Source organism: Vanellus vanellus (assembly GCF_965231255.1).
Source record: "Vanellus vanellus genome assembly, chromosome: 7".
In the NCBI taxonomy this organism is placed as follows: Eukaryota; Metazoa; Chordata; class Aves; order Charadriiformes; family Charadriidae; genus Vanellus; species Vanellus vanellus.
Window position 1 is genome coordinate 1,186,165 of NC_138912.1, and position 22,308 is coordinate 1,208,472.

The window sequence follows — 22,308 nt, forward strand, 5'->3', positions numbered from 1 at the left end:
AGCACCTTTTGAAATGCTGCTTAGACACGACCCGCTAAGGCTGGCGGTGCCTTTAACTTTACGCTTGATCCAACCCACGCTGAAAAATAGAGGCCTTTTGGAGGTCATTCCAAAGTAATGCTCCTGTTGTAGTGGGGAAATAGACCTTTGACTAATGTGGCATTTCTTTGTACATTTAAGTCACAAAAAGGTCCCCTTCCTGAAAGGTTGCTCAAGATAAGTCAAAATATTATTCCTCTTTCCTGTAAATAAATGATGTAGCTTTTGACAGTCTTCACGGATCTAACTTTAAATTTATTCTTTGTATACACAGTTTATCAAGAGGGGTTAGAAACATCATTTTTGAGCAGTGTTTCACTGCTCTCGGAAAAAAACAACGTGTAAATAATATTTCCTCAAGTATTTCATTTAGACTTTGGCTTTTTAAATCCAGACTTCTGAAACCTGTCTCTGTGTTTTTAATATACATTCGTCTGACCTAAATTACCTTTTCCTGTGGAGGCTTTCTTTGACTGAGACTACGGAAACTTGGGATGAATGCAAGAAGAGTTTCCTGGCTCCAGTCCGTCTTTCAGCGCTGTGCAGCCCGGGAAACCGAGGCCATGTCTGTGTCTTCCAGGACCGTGGTCCTTGACTGATGGGACAGGGGTTGCTCTTCTTTAGGGCGCTTGAGCTTGGCCGTGTAGTAAAGGTCTACCTTAAATATTCCTCTGGCTCTTAAAATTGTGGGAGACATACTGCTCGCTGCGTGCCACAGTATGACACACTGCTCAATGCGTTTGACATTGGAAAAATTGGTAAACTAAGCTGACTCATGAGCAATTTTTGTATTTACCGTGCCTCTCTGGGAATTTGCTTGTGTTAGTTCCTTTTTGTTACCTAAATAGTGCTAAAATACACTTATGTGCTTCCTTCCCAGAAGCAATATATTATCTTGACTCTTTTATATAGTGCAATCTGAGCTAAAATTATCCTTGTGCTTCAGCAGCAGGTAAGGCTGGGGTCCAGCTGGGGATGGCGTGAGCCTGGAGGCCGTCTGAGGGACGGAGAACAGCAATGAGCAAAGCACAGTTTCCCTGAGGGAAACCCTGACTGCTTTTGACAGGACATGCTACTTTCCGTATTTCATACCAAGGGATTTTTTTTTTTTACCCAAACTGATCTAGATCACACAATCATAGAATGGTTTAGGTTGGAAAGGACCTTGAAGACTACCCAGTTCCACCCCCCTGCCCTGGGCAGGGACACCTCCCCCCCAGCCCCGTCCAACCTGGCCTTGAACCCCTCCAGGGATGGGGCAGCCACAGCTCCTCGGGGCACCCTGCGCCAGGGGCTCACTGCCCCCACAGGGAAAGAATTTCTTCCTCATATCTCATCTAAATCCCCCCTCTTCCAGTGTAAAACCATTCCCCCTCATCCCACAGCTCCCCTCCCTGATCCAGAGTCCCCCCCCAGCTCTCCTGGAGCCCCTTTAGGCACTGGAAGGGGCTCTGAGGTCTCCCCGGAGCCTTCTCTTCTCCAGGATGACCCCCCCACCTCTCCCAGCCTGTCCTCCCAGCAGAGGGGCTCCAGCCCTCCCAGCATCTCCGGGGCCTCCTCTGGCCCCGCTCCAACAGCTCCGTGTCCTTCTGCTGTGGGGACCCCCCGAGCTGGAGGCAGCACTGCGGGGGGGTCTCCCCAGAGCAGAGTAGAGGGGAAGCATCAACTCCCTGATCTAGTGGGAGATGATGGTTTTTCTTCCTTTTTTACAGTGATCCAGCAGATGCTGATGTCTTTATGATGGATCTTGGGCACTGGAGATGAGAAGGATTGTTCAGGAGTGGATTTTCCTATTGTCCCCAACACAGAATTCTGTCCCAGGTTTCAGCTGGGTACACAGGTAGGGCTGAGCCCACTCCGGACCGGTGGGTACCCACCAGCCTCACGAGTACCGCTGCTGCAGCTGTGCCTGTGCTGCGTCCCCGCGAGGCAGTGAGGTGGCCAGAAGTAACCGGGCAATGGAGATTCCCAGCACGGAACTCCCGTCTCTAGAGGAAGAAAGGATTTAAAAATGAAGGGTGGATGTTTGAGGTGCTTTCCGTGCCAGACAGCGTATCTCAAGGCAGCAGCTTTCAAGTCTCTCTTTTTTTCCTGTGCTCTTTGGTTTCATGGTAGTATTTCTTTCGGTTAAGTGTATTTTTTTGCAGTGTTGCCTGACTCGGTGGGTAATAACAGCTTGTAGTCTGGTGGCTCTGTGGGACAGGGTTTTAACCGCCCCTTGCAGCAATTCACTTTTATTTACTTTGTCAGAAGCACATTTGGTGTAAACAGTAACAGGCCGTGTTCCAGGGAGGCGCAGCACTGATGTTATATAAATCTAACTTTTTCTCCTCACCTCCTTTGTTTTTAAGTCTATGTCTGCTTTTACCTTAATTTATTTTAAATGAATGAAAACGAAGCTTGATGTATTAAAGTGAGACAGTACCAGACGGCGCCAGGACTCCCGCCGACACCAGGGGCTGCGCTGTCACGATGCAGCGGATTGCATCAGGATGTTGCAATGGTGTGGTCATTCTTAACGATTTCAACGATCAGTTATTGCTGAGGCGATCTTCTCATTTCCGTTTCTAAATAAGAACCCCAGAACTTATTATTTTTTTTTTTTCTCCTTGGAAGAAAACCCATTTTGTTTTTCCCCTGGGTTGCGTCTACCCACCCGCCCGGGGTGGCGGACCGTGCTCGTGCTCTCCGAGTGGGGCCCCGGAGCTGGGCTGGCCGGGCAGAGGAGCTGCCTCTCCTCCGCGGGACTAATCCTGCTGGTAATTTACACCCTCTTGTCTGAAGTCTTTGGGACCGCGTTGGCTTTGGCTCATCAGTGAGATGCTGTTGATGTTGCAGCTGTCGGCAGAACAGCAGCGGGTTGGATTTATAGGGGGTAAAGATGATAATTTTTTTTTGATAAAATATCTCCAACTGGACTTGCCAAATAAGTCATGCCTCAGAAAATCCAGCCCAGAATGAAAATTTGTTATTTAGGCACCTTGACAGGGAGAAGAGATGAGTTTGAAGCTGCAGGGAAGGGGGTTGTTCCAGGGCTCGCACAGCCGCATTCCGGTTCCCCCACTCCCGGGGGGCACAGACACTGTGTACTGTCCCCTGTGCGACAGAATTCAATTGGGTGCTGTAACTTCAATTTTTTTTTTTTTCTTTTCCCGGCTGCTTGCAAGAAGGGGATCAAACTTTGAGGTTTTATTTGTTTTTTCGCAGTGTAAGAAATAAAACCCACCCACTATATTTCTCCCATAAGCTTGCCACCCTCCAGCAGTAACCGACTGGTGAAACACAGATAATAATTTTCGTGTTTAATTCTTCTCATGTGCTTACACTGTCACCATTTCATTGAAACAAATGGAAATAAGAGTAAATAAGTGGTCAAGCATTGAAAAAAAGAAAAAGCAATGAAGTTTTAAAGTCAGTGCAATAAGCTGTATCTGTCGCTGCGTTGATGAAGAAGGGAGCTGACTCTCATTGAGAGGTGACGCCGGCGAGCAGCCATCCCTCCGTACTTCTGTGCTTCACCGGCTCTTGGAAGAACCCGCGGTGAGTTACTTCTTTGGCTCGGACCACGGCTGCGGGCTGTGCCCCGGGCAGCCGGCATCAATAACTCCTGCTGCCGTCTCACGTTTATCGCCGCTTCTTCCCTGGCAGGGGATTTCCTTCGGTTGTTTTGCTTTGATCACCTGGTGTCGATGTTCCTGGAAGTTTTGATGTTCCATTAATATTGACAACCTTTTTTTCCTTGGCGTTTTGCCCGTTGCCTCCTTGCGAGGTTACATTGGCTTTTCAGCGTCGGTGTCCTCCCAAGTGGCTCGCCGATCCTTGGGCAGCTCGGCTGTCGGCAGAGCAAACAGGTATTTGGGGCTTCAGTTCCTACTGATGGCCAATTTTTCAGTGAGTTGAGCTCAGCCTCCATCCTGTGTAGCTGCAATTACTCCAGTTTTTAAGCGCCTCATTTGTTTTCTTAATGAGAAATTAATTTCAGCCTATTTAAAACCACCATTTAGTTTTTCTGCCGGTCAAGGCAGTGTGGGCACTGCAGGCTCTCTGGTGTGAGCACCGAGAATCAGGTGTGTTCATGGCACTGCTTGGGGACCATGGCGTTTCGAGTGTCAGGCAGGACTTTATCTGGCCTGCAGGATCTTTGCTATTGTGGTGGAGTGGGAAGAAATGACTTTGTTGAAGGTGCCTTCAACCTGTGTTGAAGGTGATGGTGAGAGATGAGAGCATCTGATATACAGGCAAAGAGCTGAGACCGCTTGGAGTAAATAAACACTGGTTAAATTCTGTCTCTAATGTCTTAAATAGGGTCTTTCAAAGGCATGAAAATGCATACTCCTACTACACCTTGGAAACTGTATCTGAAGTTTGACAAACCTTGGGTGGGAGGGGGGAAATCTGCCAAGTTCATTGAAAGCCAACGCTTTTTATCGACATTGGCCTGAAGTCAGGGCTGGTTTGCTTTCTTGAGATTTATTTTTCCTTCTCTTATAAGAAATAATCTAGCAGCTCAAGGGGCGTTTGGCCAGCTCAAATCACAGCCGTCTTTGTATCTGGGCTGTTCTTGTCTCAGACCGAATAAATAGCTATAAAGACTGTCACACTGAGTTTTGGAAACTCTCCAGAGTGTCTGTGCCCCCACTGATGGGATGGGGGTCCTGTCTGGGTCGCATGTCCCCCTCTGCCCAGTGCGCGCTGTGGGTGGCAGCACCAGTGTCACCTTTGGGGTACAACCGTAATGTTTGTGTGAATCCGTCTGCCGCTGCTGATCTAGCATTTGTCTTATGGCTCCGTAATTCAGTGTTTTATGGTTTTAAGTTCTTCAGTGATCTGCTATCTAGAGTTACTTTTAATATGATGTCAATACTTTAGAAGTCAGAAAGCATCTTCTTTCACTAGCTGCTCTTTGAAGTTCCCCACACAGCAGTAGCACCTGTAATAGGTTTTGGGGCATTTTCCCGTGAAACCCTGTGATGAGGTTGCACCGGCCGTACATGTTTATCAAGGGCAGTGTTCTCAGAAGCACTGGACGCACCTGAGCCTTTATGGCTATTTAGGTCCTTCTGAAGGTCTCACTGCACGCGTGGACGTGCAGGAAATAAAATCCAGCTACAGCATCTTCCCCATAAAGTCTCCTCACTGCCACTTTTTCCAAGCGAGCTGGTTTTCCTGTGGAGTAAAATCCCTGCTGATGCCAGCAGGCCTGGAGCGTCTCCAGTCCCAACCCAATCAGAGAGGAATTGCGAAGCACTTTCACCCGGCAGGTTAACGCGCTTCTCTTATTTCTGAATTACATGCAAAATATACTTCATTATAGGTGCTCTTTTGCTTACTTTCCAATGTGAGTAACTTCTTTCTAAATCTGGCTTTCATTTGTTGATGTACTACACATAAAATGCAGAATAGCTCTTGGGCAACTCCTTAATGTAGGCAGGTCTTGAATGCATGAAACCTTGTTATCTGAGTTTTGGATGATCTGAAATTCATATGTTTCCCCTGAATGCAAAATTCATATAGAAATTAAATGTAATCCTGAGCACTGGTTATCTGAATCCTTCAGACATCCCTCAAGACATACAACTAATCGGGATCCCTGGTATGCAGCATTTAAGCATCCTAATTTTATTCAGTGAGGAAAAATATCATTTAATAATAAAAACTGTAGCATGGTAAGTCATCCGGATCCTTTTAGTAGGGCTTAACGTTCTCATTTTCTTCTTCTTAGCACTTGCCATTAGGAGCAGTGGAAAGCATTTGGCTTCTGCACTTATGGATACCCCTCTTTGGCAAGGGGTGGCAAAATCAAATCTGTAGGTTTAAAAATCTGTTCTCCAATTAAATTTTCAGAAAGACCTACTGATTTTGATGAGGACTTTGTTTTTGAGAAGCTGATGGCAATATGCGTTAGTAGGCACATGTTATTCGAGGCTTAGCTTTGTTGAATGACAGTTCATTTCACAGTTTACTGAAATTTCGCATACATCTGTTAAGTGCCAAAGAGGCAAAAGTGGAAGAGGAGGACAGCACTCGCGGAGCTGCAGAGCACAGGGTAAACTGTAAGCTTACTCCAGGAGAAAAATATTTACAAAAAGAGAATATACTTCAGTAGCACTGTTATCGATACATGCTCTTGAACCCTACCAGCCAAACCAGCCCGTGCAGACGGCTTGCGAGCAGCCCTGAGGAGAAGGACTTGGAAATACTCATGTTTGAGAAGCTGGACATGAGCCGGCAGTGTGCGCTGGCAGCCCAGCGAGCCCCCGGCACCCCGGGCTGCATCCCCCCCAGCATGGCCAGCGGGGCGAGGGGGGACTGTGCCCCTCTGCTGCGCTCTGCTCTGGGGAGACCCCCCCGCAGTGCTGCCTCCAGCTCGGGGGGTCCCCACAGCAGAAGGACACGGAGCTGTTGGAGCAGGGCCAGAGGAGGCCCCGGAGATGCTGGGAGGGCTGGAGCCCCTCTGCTGGGAGGACAGGCTGGGAGAGGTGGGGGGGTCAGCCTGGAGAGGAGAAGGCTGCGGGGAGACTCAGAGCCCCTTCCAGTGCCTAAAGGGGCTCCAGGAGAGCTGGAGAGGGGCTGTTTACAAGGGCATGGAGTGATAGAACGAGGGGGAATGGCTGGAAGAAGGTAGATTGAGATGAGATTCTGAGGAAGAAATTGTTGCCTGTGTGGGCGGTGAGCCCCTGGCGCAGGGTGCCCCGAGGAGCTGTGGCTGCCCCATCCCTGGGGGTGTTCAAGGCCGGGTTGGACGGGGCTGGGAGCGACCTGGGCTGGGGGGAGGGGGCCCTGCCCAGGGCGGGGGGTGGCACTGGGTGGGCTTCAAGGTCCTTTCCAACTCAAACCATTCTGTGATTCTATGACAATGTCCTTTCCCCCAGTTGTCCCCTCTGCTGCTGGAGCTGTGGCCAGGGCTCTGGGGATGGGACGTGCAGACGCTGCTACTGGGGTGGCTGAAGGCAGCCCAGCCGGCCCTGACGCTTCGGTGTTTCTTGTGGCTTCCTCTGGCTTCCGTTGCGGTCGGTAAGAGTCGGTAAGTTTGGCAGTGCGGTGGCTGCAGTCCCTGGATTTGGGCAAACTACCCGTAGGAAAAGCATGCTGAAGCATTCCTCATATTGTTTCATCCTCCTGAAAAGTGCCTTCCTGAACACAGCTTTCACACGGCAGCAGCATTGGACGCTATGAAGGGAGGTGACCTGAGGCACGCTTGCATGCCCTGCTTGGCAAGGGGGCGGCGGGCTCTGAGCTCAGCTCTCTCCTGGTCCGGTGGGTTCTTTATGTGCCACGGGGCTGGACATCTCCCGACCTGGTCCTTTGAGGACTGACAGTTTATCCGGGCATCACTCTTGGCTCTGTGAGAGCGGGCCACAGCGCAGATTGGTTTTGTTACCTGCTGCTTGTCCTCTTCAGCTTAACTTATTCTTTAAGGTGAACATTTGAAGTGAAATAATGTACCCATTGGTTGACCCCTACCAGTTTCCAGTAAAGCGCCCCGAAACCGCCTGTGCCGCTGGCTGTGCTGCACCGTGCCTGGGCAGTTGGGGAGGGACGGTGGTGCAAGGTGTCGCTCCTGGCCCTGGCGGGGGGGCAGTGCCGGGGCTCCCTCTGTTCCCCCAGCTGGGGAAGGCACTGCGGGCAGGGTCTGATGGAAAGGGCTGGGAGGTGCCTGGGTCGGGTCAGTGCATTGTTCGAAGGTTTTCTGGAGACAGGGGTGGGGGGTTGTGGGTGTTTGTGTTTGTTGGGTTCAGGTTTTTGTAAATTTGTTTACAAAATCTCTTAAAAGAAAGCAAACTTGTTCCATACAGTTGCACGTGTGCATTAGAATCATGGAATCGCTGAGGTTGGAAGGGACCTTTAAGATCATCAAGTCCAACCATTAACCTGTTCTGGCAAAACCCACTTCTAAACCATGTCCCCGAGTACCACCTCTACCCTGTTTTTAAACACCTCCAGGGATGGCGAATCCACCCCCTCCCTGGGCAGCCTCTGCCAATGTTTAATAACTCTTGCAGTGAAAAATGTTTCCTAATATTCAATCTAAACCTCCCCTGACATAACTTGAACCCATTTCCTCTCGTCCCATCACTTGTCACCAGGGAGAAGAGCTCAGCCCCCACCTCTCTACACCCTCCTTTCAGGTACTTGTAGAGGGTGATAAGGTCTCCCCTCAGCCTCCTCCAGGCTAAACAACCCCAGGTCCCTCCATCCTTCCGCATAGGATTTGTCCTCCAGACCCCTCACCAGCTTTGTAGCCCTTCTCTGGACACGTTCCAACACCTCAATGTCCTTCTTGTAGTTGCCCCAAATTAGGGAGGTGTTGATTGGAGTCTAAACTGCCACTTTTGATGCTGTAGTTGATATCTTGTATGACACCGTGAAACCTGACTCTGACAGATGCCTTCACCTGAATGCTCTTTTTACTTTATAAATGCCTTTTGCCAGTGCCAGTAAGCAGATAGAGACACCTACCAGTCTCACTTTCACCCTACGGACAGAAAGCGTCATGAGCCTTCTAGGGGGGGACATTCCCGAGCAGCCCCAGAGGGCCATTTCCCACCTTCGCGTGGCTATGGGCTATTTATTTCCCACGCACTTCGGGAGTGCACGAGTCGTTCCTTCTGTTTGGCAGTACATTGCTGTTTCCGTGCATGACAGCCTCTGTGGTGACAAAGTTCTGTCTTTTGGTTTGTTTGTTTGTTTTGGTTTAGTATTCTCAGCGCGAGTCACATTAACATAATTTTCCAATCTTTTCTACCAGACTTACAGTCTGTGACAGACCGGTGTATTAGCAACTTATTTGGATGGATGGTACAGATGCAAAATTCAAGTGTATTATTGTCCTAGCCCAAGTCACTTCTGGATATATTTTGGCTTCTCTTTCTACCATCTACTTCTTGCACTTCTCTTACTCATTATTTTTGTTGCGGGAATATACTGCTACTTTGTTCTTTGCTGGAATTCCTGTTTTTATCAGAGGCAATGCAAGCCACCGGTGTGTCGTATTTTCTCCCGTGATGCCTGAAGACCTTAACTCCTGAGCCTTGGTAATTTGTCTAGACATGTGCATCCCATATGCTGCCAAGCGTAGCGCATGCTGCGTGGTGGCAGAGCGTTCTCTCCAGCGCATTACTTAATCCAATTTTTATTCTGTATGTTTGAAATGCAGAGATGTAAAGCAAAGAGCTGAATATTGGAATAACTTACAGGCGTTACAGTACAAGTGTGTGCGGATAAGCTGAGGTACTTATCGATCTATATTTTGCTGTCATTTCTGTAATGATAATACTTAAACGGGCTGATTACACCTTCTGAAATGCAGATGTGGAGATGTACGATTTCCTGCATGACACTGAGCGAGGGACCTGACCTATTTAAATCTCGGAAGGGAATAAAGAAAATCTGCGCTACAGTGTGGTGCCTTCTAACGCTGAGGAGCACGCTGCCCTGCGAACGTCGCGTCTGACTTCAGCCGTTCCCGTGAGTCTCCGCAGCACCAGGACACCTTTGGCCGTCGCATGGCAGCACAGTGCCCACACTGCCGCCGAACGCCACCGTTCTCCTGGTGTGGGGAGCTCTGCGGACACAAACCTCTCTTCCCAGAGATGCTCCCAAAGTCAGTTGGGTTCTGTCCGGGCTCTCCTCCATCTGCTGCCAGGTGGGTCGTGGGTAAATGCCGATGACTTCCACACCTTGTGTCTGAGATTAGATTTGATATGTAATTCTTTGGCTGTGCCATTCGTGTGGTGATGTTAAATGCAGTAACTGTCACGGAGTTTCAGAGTTGGAAGGGACCTCTAGAGACCACCCAGCCCCACTCCCCTGCCAAAGCAGGAGTGCCCGGAGCACATCCCTCAGGACTGCATCCAGGTGGGTCTTGAAAACCTCCAGAGAAGGGGACTCCCCCCCTCCCTGGGCAGCCTGTGCCGGTGCTCTGTCACCTGAACCATAAAGAAGTTAAAAAGAAGTTGGATGTGAGGGCGATCTGGCTGCGACATGTCACCCCAGTGATCGCCAGGGTTGAGTCGGCTGATCTGGCTGGCTAGGCGGGTGTCCCCTTCCTCCCTCCCCGCTCCATGTGCGTCCCTCCGAGCTGCGCGCTCGGTTGAAGAGGACGACCTTCCCCGATAGAGACGTACCGTTCATCGGCCAAGGGTATACGGTAGCTGCGCTCCCCTGCTAGAACCTCCAAACAAACTGTCAGAGGAGGTAAGAGGTGCAAATCTGTTTCCTCAGGCAAAATAAAGTTTCTTCCTGACCACAGAGGGCTGATGATGGTGGGGTTGGAGGGACGGGTATCACTGCCCGCCTCCCGCTCCCTTTGCGAATGATACCAGGGCGTGGTCTGCAATTTGTGTTGATTTGGTTTTGACTGAAAACTTTGAAAGGGAAAGAAAATGCAAGTTTGGGGTTGCTTAGGGAAGAAAAAAGACAAAGGAAAAATTGATTCATAGTGAAGCTGATATTCTGTTATTATTTTTTGAGCTCCTGAACAGAAAACTCACATATTTGCATAACTCTTTTTAGCTGCAGCTGCGACAGAAGCCCTGGGAGATGGCAAAGCTTCAACGTTTACATGTCGTATGGCCTATGTTAAATTTTTGTCATCGTTCTAAGGGAAACTTGTGCAGTTTCTTAGCACTTACAAGAAAATCTGTATGGAGGGTTTCTGGGCTGGAAAGAGATATGTGAACATTTGTGTGGTGGAGATAACTTAATCACGTATGGGGTGGAGACTCTTTATGGATGACATGAGGGAGAATTTTGAAATCACATGTGTCTTAACAGATGGTTAAACCTGACACCAAATGTTAATTTCTTTTGCTGTTTACTGCAGAAAGCACCAAGAACAATTTAAAATTTGTCTTACCTAATTGAAAAGAAAATTGTCTATTTTAAAATACTGTGACTTCAGGAACTTCACAAAAACTAGTGTTAGGTTGATCCCCGAGGGCTGTCTCCACAGCAAGCGGTAATGCCGCTGCTGAGCGTGGCACTAGCCCAGAGCTACCTTCATGTTTGACATCACTTTGCCCTTCGGGGCTCAGAAAGCAGCAGAGGTTTATGAAGTGGCCGAGATGCACTTTACCTGGTGGGCCTCAGCAGGTGGGAGCGGAGGTCCTCGTCCCTGTGCTGTGATGCAGGGCTGGCGCATGGCCATCGCCAGCCACCGCTGCCGTCATCCCGGCTCAGCCCAAGAGGAAGATGACTTGGAAAAAGTCCACTTTTGGTGAGTTTGGTCCTGCTCGTGTCCCCAAGGGAAAACTTTCCCCCACCGCTGGCTCTCATAGTTCCAGAAGACCCAAAGGCAGTTGGGCACCTGCATAGTTTGTGTGCTTCTGGAGGAGGTGTGTACAAGTATAATTATTTAACGCAATAAAACTATTGCCAAAGCACTGAGAGACACCCGTCCGCTTTAGGACTTTCCCATCACCTGTAATTTCCACCGCGTAAGCAGCCCCCGAAAGCCTGCTGTGGCTGAGGGCCCTCTCCAGCACAGCAGAACATCCTTCTTGGAGGCGCCGCCTGTGGGAGCCGGTGGAGGCGTGGGACAGGGGCAGGACACCTCCGTTGACACCGCTGGAAAGGATGGGATGTCACTGCCTGCATTTGCATTGCAGCAGGAACCGTCGCTCCGCTCTGCACCTCAGCGGCATTTAAAACACCACAATTATAATTTTTAAGTGGGCTTTTTTTCTACACTGGAAGTATAGATTAAAGACTACTGCATAATTTTCATGGTGCATTGTAGCTTTTCCTTCTTTCAAAATGCAGAACAAAACTGCTTTAAAAACAGCAAACACCAGCTGAAGGTTCGCATGGTTACACAACCTAATTATAAACATTCAGCGAGTTCCAAAAGCACAGCGGAGTAAATAAATGTATCACACAGCTGAAGAATGCACCCCTTATTGTCAGATATTTAACAGTTTTGAAAGTAATTAAAAGCAAAGTATCCATTCGAGTCTGCAATTTAACAGAAGTTTAAATTTTATTTTATAAATTGGAATGTAGTCGAGGATCCCCCCCCCATGCAAACATAGAAATGAATATTCAGATTTCTGGAGTTAGAAAATGAGCAATTTCTGTTGGAAAGATAAACAAAATGTTTTCTTTTTATTCATCTTTGAAAATGAAAGACTACATGCATTAAAGAAACAGCATCTGTTGTTCTGCTGTCGCAGTTTATTATATGGGGATGGAGACGGGAACTGGGCTGTGAGCTGCTGTTCCTTAATGCACAGAGGGCGTATGGACCAATTAATTCATTAGCGCAAGCGCGGTGTAGCAGCTCCCTGCTCTGGTGTTTGGTTTGGGCAGCTAAAGTCCATTTTACTGCTGAATTATATTTGATACTAGAGGAGGTTTTCTTGAAATAAACAATATTATCCACAAGAGACTGATACGAGATGATAAAATCCATTTTATTTATGGTATTTCCAGCTATGTTGTCAGTATAATGTATTGCATCACTGGAAAATACTGGATTTATTTTAATCTTGCTCTAAGAGGTACATTTGCCACACACCTGTCCACTGAGCCACTGTCTTCATGGGCTGATTTCTGATGCTGTGATTTACGTTAAGTTTTCCGGGTCACAATAGCTGTGGCAAAATATTACATATTATGCCTCTCCTGGAAGTATAACTATGAAGACAACATCACTTATTTCAGCACTAACGTGTGCATTTATTTTATATTGCTTCAGGAAAGGCAGAAGACACTTAACCCTCCTCTACTGTTCTCGCAGGAGCCGGTGCGGCAGCTCAGGAGGTCGTTTGGCACTTGCAGAGAAAGTAGTGTCATTGAGGAAATGGCTTGTAGTCAAGATGCGCTAGATCTTCTTTTTAACTAAGAAACGGTAATGGAACGGTGTTTTCTGGGCAAAAGGCTGCGGAAGCTGGTTTGTGTCTCTTTCTGCAGGCTGAGGGCCATCTTTTCGTCCTTCCCAGGCACGTGCGTGGGCTCTTTCTGGTGTTGCTTCTGCAGCGTGTTCGTGGGAGACCGCGTACCCGTCTGCCACGGACCTTCTCCCACCCCGCGCCACCTGGATCTCGACACTGACGTGAGGTTTGTGCTGATGAAGGGGATGGTGCAGCACTGGCCGTGAAGACAGACCAGCTGTGAGCTCCTCTGCCCCGCTGGAATTTCATCCCAAAATGGTGCCCAGGGATAACGGACCAAACATGACCACCGACGTGGGAGGTCAGTGCTGGTTTTACCGGGGACGACTTCTGGGTTTTCCTGTCTGCTTTTCTGTTCCGTCGTGCTCTGTGCTTCTCAGATGCGGTGTTGGCATGGCAGCAAACCAGCCGAAATCCGCCTTTTAACAGCAAGGAAATAATGAGTATTGCATAAAGGGATGACTACTTAATAAAAAAAAAAACCCAACCCTAAACCACCCACCTCCAGACTTTGAGTTCAGCACAGTTCCATTTATACCAAACTCAAGAATCGGATGTATTATTTAGCTAAAATGAAGTCTCCTGTCAAGGCGTCTCTACCTGCTCTCTGGACAGTTGCACAAGTTCCTTGTCCCTCACCTTTTCTATTTGTTTTCATAGTTAATGTTTCCGTTAACGAGGGGATTTTAATTGTTGCCTTTTGAGGTTTAGAAGAAATCCATAGAGATAAAATTTAAAAGGCTGAAAAATTAAAAGGCTTATCAGAAGAGAAGTACCTCAAAGTGGAGATGGAAATACCAGACTGTGATTATTTATTTAAAAAAAAAAAAAAAACAACAAACAAACTTATTTCTTTGTCATTGTATAGACCATTCTTGTTTAAACCTTTTAGCGTGTGTCAACATAAACCGAAGCAGCTCAGAATAAGAAGGATTTGCAGGTGTTTTAGTTGGATCCCCTGAGGAAGCCTGGGGCGATGAAACGCCATCTCACGTTGGAAGTCTGTTGGTGGCTCATGGCTGCGAGGTCAGATCCTCAGCTGCCCCAAATCTATGCGGATCAGACAGTTTGTCTCCAAAGCCTCTTCCTATTAAAAAAATAAATAAACATATTTTTTTGAGATGCAGTTTGGTGTGTGCTGGGTTTGCCCGAGGAGGTAACGCTGTGCCAATGCCGTAAGGAATAAAGGCGAAGATTGTGTTTATTTTAATTGTTCGGGTGGACTGAGACTTCATCCCTAACCGCCTCTCCAGACCGGCACGCTGTGCGGCGAAACAGCGCGGCGTGAGCTCAACGGCGGCCGTGGCTCCGCCTCCGCTTAATAAAATTATGGCAAATGGCAGCACACTTCTGGGAATGCGCTCGCAGCACTGGGAAATCCTACTTGTCTCAACCTGTGCCAAAATATTTGCTTTCTGCCTGCTATGCCAGTGTGCGCATACAGAAACTGAATGGCAAATTGAATTTCCGAGGTAGTTTGCTTGTTTTCTGTGGTTATTAACAATAGGCCAATGAGGATTTGGGTTTATTTTCCTGATTTCTGCTGTGCATTTCTGTTCTTTATCTAGGCTATTCCATTGTGGTTTTCTTATAGGTTGAACATAGGGGGAAAAAAAATCGATATATATATATTTTTTCAATTTTGGTTTTCTTATAGGTTGACCCCCCCATGGCAGGGAGTTGGAACTAGATGATCTTTAAGGTGTTTTCCAATCCAAACCATTCTATGACTCTATAACCTTAGAGAAAGAAATAATCTTAGTTTTCCTTTTTCTTGTTGGGTCTCTGCGGGTCTCTGAAGGATTGCACGGTGAGTATTTTATTGCTGCAGAAGAGCACGCGTATCCCGGGTTATACCGCGGCTGCCCTGTGGAGCGTTAGAGTGACGCTTAGAATTATCTTCCATCTTACATACTGTTTTCCTCACTACGTTGGCTTAATTTTATCCACATTAAGAGGAAGTCTTACAGCTTTTGCACTTTCCCTAATTTTGCGGAGGCTTTTTTAACCAGTCACTGGAAGATAAGTAAGGTCCGTCCGTGCTGGAGCTCTGCGGATTCGTGTGACCGTTGCTGGTGGAAAGCTGGAACAATTTTTAAGGGATTTCTGCTAGAAACGAGTGAGAAGATCAGGGCTTTAAGGGTCACTGATCGCTTGGGACTGCGAGTTGCCGTCACCAGACCAGCGCTGCTCATCTCCTCTCCCATGGCGGAGGCCGTTGCTTTGGTTTGGGGGAAGGGGATTGGATTCTCGCAACACAAAACCCAGATGATACTGAAGGCACTGGCTAGGAGGAAGGTGGGAACGGTGAGCTGCATGGCTCTGGAAAGCGGGCACGCCGCAGCGGTGCCTCGTGCTCGATTGGCTGCTCCGTCCCCACCTCCCAAATGGAGCTATTCCCTTTGACTGGTTAGAGAAATAATAAAGAATAACTAGAACGAGGGACTTCTATGCAAATAAATTTGCATCTACATCCACGCATTTGAAAGGAATGCATCTGTCCTGAATTTTACGTGAATATACAAGCAAGCTGGTAAAGTAGAAAATCCACTCAAGCAAACAGCAACGCTAATATTCAAACCCCGGAGTGTTCGATGCTCAGGTTCTTGGTTACTCACGATCTGCTAAAAATGACCTTACTTCTAATGATTTAATTTTCAAACCTCAGCATCCTCCCTATGATACTGCTTGAAGAGCCTTGCAAAATTTCTGCTCTGCATAGAAGGAAGATTCTGATCAGAATCGCTCCTGTTCCAAGGTAACGGAGACTGATTCACTAAATAACGCAAGAAGAAAGTTGTTTTCTGTTTTTTTTTTTTTGTTTTGTTTTTGTTTTTTTTTTTTTTACCTGGAGTAAACAAGCACACACTTGAATATTTGACTCGATCAAGATGTGACTGATTGCTGCTGACTTTACAGCATTGTTTAGGTAAGATGAGACATTGAGTTTCTTTGCCATGAAATAAGTAGTCAAACACTGAGCTAGCAGCTCAGCGAGCACCGGCTTTAAATTTCCTGCTTTTTGTGTCATAATGTCAATAGTTTTAGAGATCCAATTTTTCTATTAAATTTCTTCCCAGGTGAGCGTTTGAATGCCGACTGCTCCAGAGCTGCCCTGGAAGTGGGCAGCATTTTTTATGATAGTTGATATACAAATAAGTGCAGTAACGCTGCTGGGTTTTGGTTTTATATTCGCTTTGTTTTATTGTAATTGAAATTATGACTTAGGCACAAAATTATCATCTTTTTTTGTTTAAGCAGTAGAATTTCCGACAGTTTTCATCGATGTATTTCATTGCTTTTCATATCTCTTTCATTGTTTGCTTAAATATCGCAAAGTACAGTTAAACGTGGCACAGAACTGTGAAAACACTTGTTGAATTACTTGATTTCTTCACCTAAAAATGGACGAAAAGCATGAGATTTCATAACTTAAGAAGAGACGAGGCTCTAAACAAGGATTTTGGTCCACATGCTGAATTTTATATCTGCATGAGAATTTTAAGCTGTGAGTAAAGTACAAATTGCAGATCCTTTATATTTAAAGTATACCATGATGCGTCACACATCTGTATGTGGCAAAAGGTCTTTTATGCAGCTTTGGTGTAGATGTAGAACAACTTGAGTAATCAGGAGCATCGTTAGTCTCTGGGGAATTGGGAAGGGAATTGAGATCAAGTAGATAAAACAATGGAATGGAGAAAAAGTGGGAAAAGCCCTGTCTCCTGACCAGTTCTGGATGTGGGTTTGCGAGGGCATAGAGTACTAAATGTGTAACCTTGGGCTGCACAACTACATTTTGGGTATTTTTGATACCTTTTGGCTTGGAAATGTGAAAAGTGAGAGGTTATGTTTCTGCCTGTTTTTTGTTTGTTTGGTTTTTTTTTTTTGTTTGTTTGTTTTTTTTTTTTTAAATTTGGAGGCTATCGTGCATCTGTGTGTTTAATTTGGATTTTAATACTAACATAAGTACTTGGTTATTTCCTGTATTGCTGCAGTAATTATTATTTCACAGTCATGTCAACAATCAACACCTCAAAGCTTAACTTTTAAATCCGGTTTCCAAACTTGGTATCATTTACTCTGCTTATTCTGGTTTCCCGGGAACGGGATATCTGGTTTAAATGCTCAGAGCCCAAAGCCTTATTTAATTGTGTCAAAGCCTCTGACAGCGTTTTGGAATGGTGATGGTGGGGGAGGGGAAAGGCAGTGCTGCTGCTAGCGTTTGGCCTAATGATATGTAGCCATGTTATTAACTTATTTCTTTGCCCTAGCAGGGTCAATGTTCACGTTGGAGCGCCTGCGATGCTGGGAACCGGTAACACGCGTGACCTTTTCATGGGAGTTTTCCCATGGAAACAGCTCCCTCAGCACCCCCCACGGCTGATCATGCAAAACTAAACAGAACCGCGCTTCTGGACAGAATACAGATCCCATTTTTGTTTTTTAATTAAGTGCTTTTGCCTTCTTTTTTTTAAAAGGTCTTGACGCTGTAGGACCTTGTATTAATTGCGTGGGAAGCTTGCTGCCAAAATCTCCCGGGAAGATGTTGTCAGCGTGACTCCCGACCGTGCCCGGTCACGCTTTCTGCGGCGCGCCGGGGCCGGGGGATGCTCGGGGCCAGGCTCCGCTCCCCACCCGCCGCGTTCGCCGGAGGAGGGTCCGGAAGCCGCGTAACCCACCCTGCAGGACACTCCTCATAAGCTGAACGGACCGCCTCAGGTCCCCGAGCTTGCTGTGAGGTTGTAGAAGCAAATGCAAAAATTATCTTAAAGTGCCCACCTCAAACCGTGCTGTAGCACAGAGCTTTTGAAGTAAATCTGTATTTCGTTCTACAAATATATGCGAATGTTTAAGCTCTCCCCTTCTACAAAAGGTGTGTGTAAGTTGACAGAAATGATTCACCACTCGGGACTTGTTCAGATCAGACAAACTACTTCATTTTCTAACTGTAGATTCAAAGTCTGATTTTTAGGAGTTTAAGTTCTGAATGTCACTTTATTTCTTTATCTTATTGTTGCATGCGGGGAGAGCACCAAACTGCTGGTAAAAGACTTTAGGATTTTGCGTGGGGAAAACCTGCACTTGGCTCCAGGTAATCGTGGAGAAACTAAAACTTCTGAGGTTTCTGTAAGAATCCATATATATTTTTTCCTGTTTTATTTATTTATTTATTTATTTATTTATTTCTATTCAAGCTTCCATAACTGATTGAACCAAGTTCAGATCTGCAGAAAAAATCCTCCTAAGCCTGATTCAGCTCAGTCTCACGCTTCAGCAGCTGACGAAGTTTGGGCTGCCAGCCGAGGGCAGCGCCAGTGGCAGTGGGTGGCCTCAACAGGTACGCAGGTACAGGAGACCCTTTTTTAGCAGAAGACCTCTTACAGTTGAGAAGCCTTTGTGCGTTCTCAGATGGCATTCACTTTTTATTCTCCCGTATCTGGGAAGCAGTAGAGATTCCGTTTTCGGAGAAAGAGCAGCTTTTCTGCGTGCCGTGCACGGCAGTATCGCATCGCTCTCTCTCCAGGAGCATCCTCGTCATTGCGGCGCGAGCTCGTGGGCTCGGTTTCGCTGCAGACCGCGTATTCACTCTGAACTGGTGACGAGACCTTTGTGTCTTCTGCAGGAAGCAACTTTTTCTTGCAACTTTCCACCTTCAGGGCATCTTCTGCAATGTTCCCACTCCCGATTATTCTTTCCCTCAAAACCTATGGGTATCCATAACTCAGTGGCTTGACTGGGGCCAGCGATTTAAGCCGATAGTCATCTCTGTTGAACTGAAGACATGGACGACGACTTTATCTGACCCAATGAAGCAACCTGCCAGCTGTGGTCTGGGCAGCGTAAGGCTGGGAACAGCCGCCCGTCCTTTCCATCAGGTCTTTGTCTGCTGGCCCCAGCCCAGCCGCCACCTTCAGCCGGGACCTGGCACACGGGTGGCTCTTCCCCTTCATCGGATCCGACCGAGCTCATCTCATACCGGCTGTGCCTAAAGACTTGTGCTAATAAACCCAATTCTTTGGTTGCCCTGGGTAGTGGTTACATGCTGAGTCACAAGTACATTTTTTGGAGTCCCCTGCAATACCATGTCCTACGGCTCAGCTCTCTATTTTAACCACTTTCAACCAGGCTCTTCCCATCGGAGTGGTTAGAAATGTCAGGATTTGCTCATTTTTCCCTGTTGTCCTGAGACGAAGGCGTCAATTCTTCTCTAATAAGCCTGCTCTTTCCAAGGCTTAAAGCGGGGCTGTCTTTTCAGAAAGAGAAAGGTAAGCACGGTATTTTTATATATTTTAAAGGAACTGACACGGTAAACCACGTTCCCCACTCCCCAGAAGCTTTGGTACTTCCCCGCTGGTTTGAGGTGGGAGGAAGACGCTGGGTGCCTTGTCCCGCCGCCGTGCGCCCAGGAGGACCGCGCGCTTTCCAAGCACTTTTGTCAATTTTTAATGCTAAGTGAAAGCAAATCCAAAGAACTGAGTTGTCTCATTTTTCCTCTGTCTTGCGATTACATAAATGTAGTGGAAGCTGCCTGAGTATTCATTTTGAGTTCTTGTATGACTTCAGGTTTAAAAACAAGCTTTGTGTTGTTTTTTTTTTTTTTTTTTTTTCTTCAACCCACAGGAATTTTCTAACTCCTGGACCTGTTGTGCCGGTATACAGTTGAAATTATATTGTCTTTTGGTTTTGGGGAGGTTTGCATTATACATCTCATTTTATTGTGAACATACATCAGCTTTTACTGAGTGTGACTCCAAAAGAAATTTTTCTTCTGGTTTGTCAGTTTTTTGTTTCCTTGGTGCCGATTGTGTTTTTACAGTACACCTTATCAGTTGCCCTTTAGTTATATTTTTAGGGGATTGTCACATATTTCACACTAACTTTTTTCTGTGTTGCTTAGAGAAAGGTTAAGCGCATTCCTGATTACTCATGTAGTTCTTTTTTTTTATAGCACTGTTGAATTAAATGCATATGATTTGTTGCATAGCTTGAGTATCAAATGTATACACTAAATTATTTCCCTACCTTTAGTTGAAGCTAGGAATTTTTTAGAGGGTAAATATATATGCAAATTACCAGTATTGAGGAAAAGCTTCCTACATTTTCTGTTTACAGAAGATGTATTTATTCCATTGGAAATATATCAATGAAAAGACCAAAATCTTTCTGGTTTTAGAAACCATTCCAAACTTAGGGTTACATTTTTCTATTTATCTGGGAGTTGCATATTTCTCACCATTGCTGGTAAAGAACAGCATTGTGGTGCGGGTTATGGTTTTCACGGCACACGGGACAGAGTCCTCCTCCACGTGCGGAACAGAGAACGCGTTGGATGTCCCAGGGACATGGTGGGGGTGAGCTTCCACCCCCCACCCCCCCCGGCGCTGCAGGGCCGGGCGAAGGACCGGCCCACGGGAGGAGAGACAGACGGCGCCCGGGAGAGGGGGCGTTTATGCTCACTTTAGAATGAAGCATATGAATTATGTTTTTTAATTGCACTGAGTCAAAATGCACACATGCGCTTGGATCCCTCTCCTCGTTTCATGTATTTTATATTTATTATGGGAGTATGCGGATATGTTTACATTCAACTTTACTTTGTGAGTTTTTTTCTTTGTCTTTACTAATGTGGCTTGGCATGCTAAAACTGAACCCTGATTTAAAAGAAAAAAAATAAAAAAATAAATAAATAAAAAAAAACAGCTAATCAAAAGATATTTAGCATACTGTGAAAATTCAGTTCCCAAGACAGAGGGAGTAGGGGGATGCTTTTTCTGGGTTTATATGAGCTAGAAGGCTGACCGGATTGGCTTTTTGAGAGTGTAAATGATTGTGTATGATCAAGACCAGTAGGTACAAAAATAAAATATTCCGGATCTTGTTTGGGAAATAATAGTCCATATCCAAGCAACGCACAGCAAACGCCTAATTAAGATCCTGGCCTTAACTTGCTGCAAAATACGAAGAGCTAAATTATTTTGGCCGCGATTAAAAAAATCAAAGTGTTAGTAGCAGCTAATAGAGTAACGGCCTCACGGCATTGCTTGGAGAAGGAGGTGCCCAACTTGCTCTGCAAACTTCTAAAATTCCGGACATATTTGCACAAGTGTTTTTTCAGTCCACTTATTTGATTCACTGCATCTTACATGAGGCATTTCTTCTCTAACACTGTTTTGATGCAGTTTGATAACGTATAATTTCATAATGTATAATATAAGGATTGTTTTTAGGTTAAGGAAGACTTTGGTAAGTTAACAGGGTCATGTTTTGTTCCTCTGACAGATTACTCCTGAAGAGGTCAATGCCAATATTTTTTTGTATGCTGGAAAAAGCATATGATGATGGTGTGGGAGGAAAACTCCAAGTGCCCAAGGTAAATAAATATTCTTGTGTTTGCTGTAGCCCTCCTTGCTCACCTGAGACCGCGCAGAGGGCAGGAGGCGGCAGCTCTGCATCCTCCCGGCTGGGTGCATCCCCCCGCTGCCCCGCGCCATGGGGAAGAGACCCGGGAAACCTCCTGTCCTCGGTTCGTGCCACTGCTGGGGACAACAACCCTCGATGAGAAGCTCACCATGAGCCGGCAGTGTGCGCTGGCAGCCCAGCGAGCCCCCGGCACCCCGGGCTGCATCCCCCGCAGCGTGGCCAGCGGGGCGAGGGGGGGTTGTGCCCCTCTGCTGCGCTCTGCTCTGGGGAGACCCCCCCCAGTGCTGCCTCCAGCTCGGGGGGTCCCCACAGCAGAAGGACACGGAGCTGTCGGAGCGGGACCAGAGGAGGCCCCGGAGCTGCTGGGAGGGCTGGAGCCCCTCTGCTGGGAGGACAGGCTGGGAGAGGTGGGGGGGTCAGCCTGGAGAAGAGAAGGCTCTGGGGAGACCTCTGAGCCCCTTCCAGTGCCTAAAGGGGCTCCAGGAGAGCTGGGGGGGACTTTTTCCAAGGGCATGGAGTGAGAGGACGAGGGGTGATGGCTTCAAACCTGAAGAGGGGAGATTTAGATGAGATATGAGGAAGAAATTCTTGGCTGTGGGGGCGGTGAGCCCCTGGCGCAGGGTGCCCCGAGGAGCTGTGGCTGCCCCATCCCTGGAGGGGTTCAAGGCCGGGTTGGACGGGGCTGGGAGCGACCTGGGCTGGGGGGAGGTGGCCCTGCCCAGGGCAGGGGGTGGCACCAGATGGTCTTTAAAGTCCCTTCCAACTGTAACCGTTCCATGATTCTATGATCTTCAAGGTTGCCCCCAATGACTACACATCGTCTCAGAGAGCTGTCTCTCCCGTCCTTGCCCCTGCCATTGAGGCTCTGGATAAAGCCCACCGTGGTGTCAGTTCCAGCCTGGCTTTTGCAGGTGGCGGTCCAGCGCCAGCAGAGGAGCCCCGGCTTCTGCTG

The 22,308-nt window shown here is 47.2% G+C and overlaps 1 long non-coding RNA gene across 1 annotated transcript; it reads left to right on the plus strand.

The window, feature by feature from the left end:
• The first annotated feature begins 18,184 nt into the window (after nucleotides 1-18,184).
• LOC309674465 lies at nucleotides 18,185-21,668 on the plus strand. The gene is made up of 3 exons (XR_014269396.1): nucleotides 18,185-18,273; nucleotides 21,216-21,230; nucleotides 21,336-21,668. It is a non-coding gene; the product is annotated as an uncharacterized lncRNA (long non-coding RNA).
• The last annotated feature ends 640 nt before the right edge of the window (nucleotides 21,669-22,308 follow it).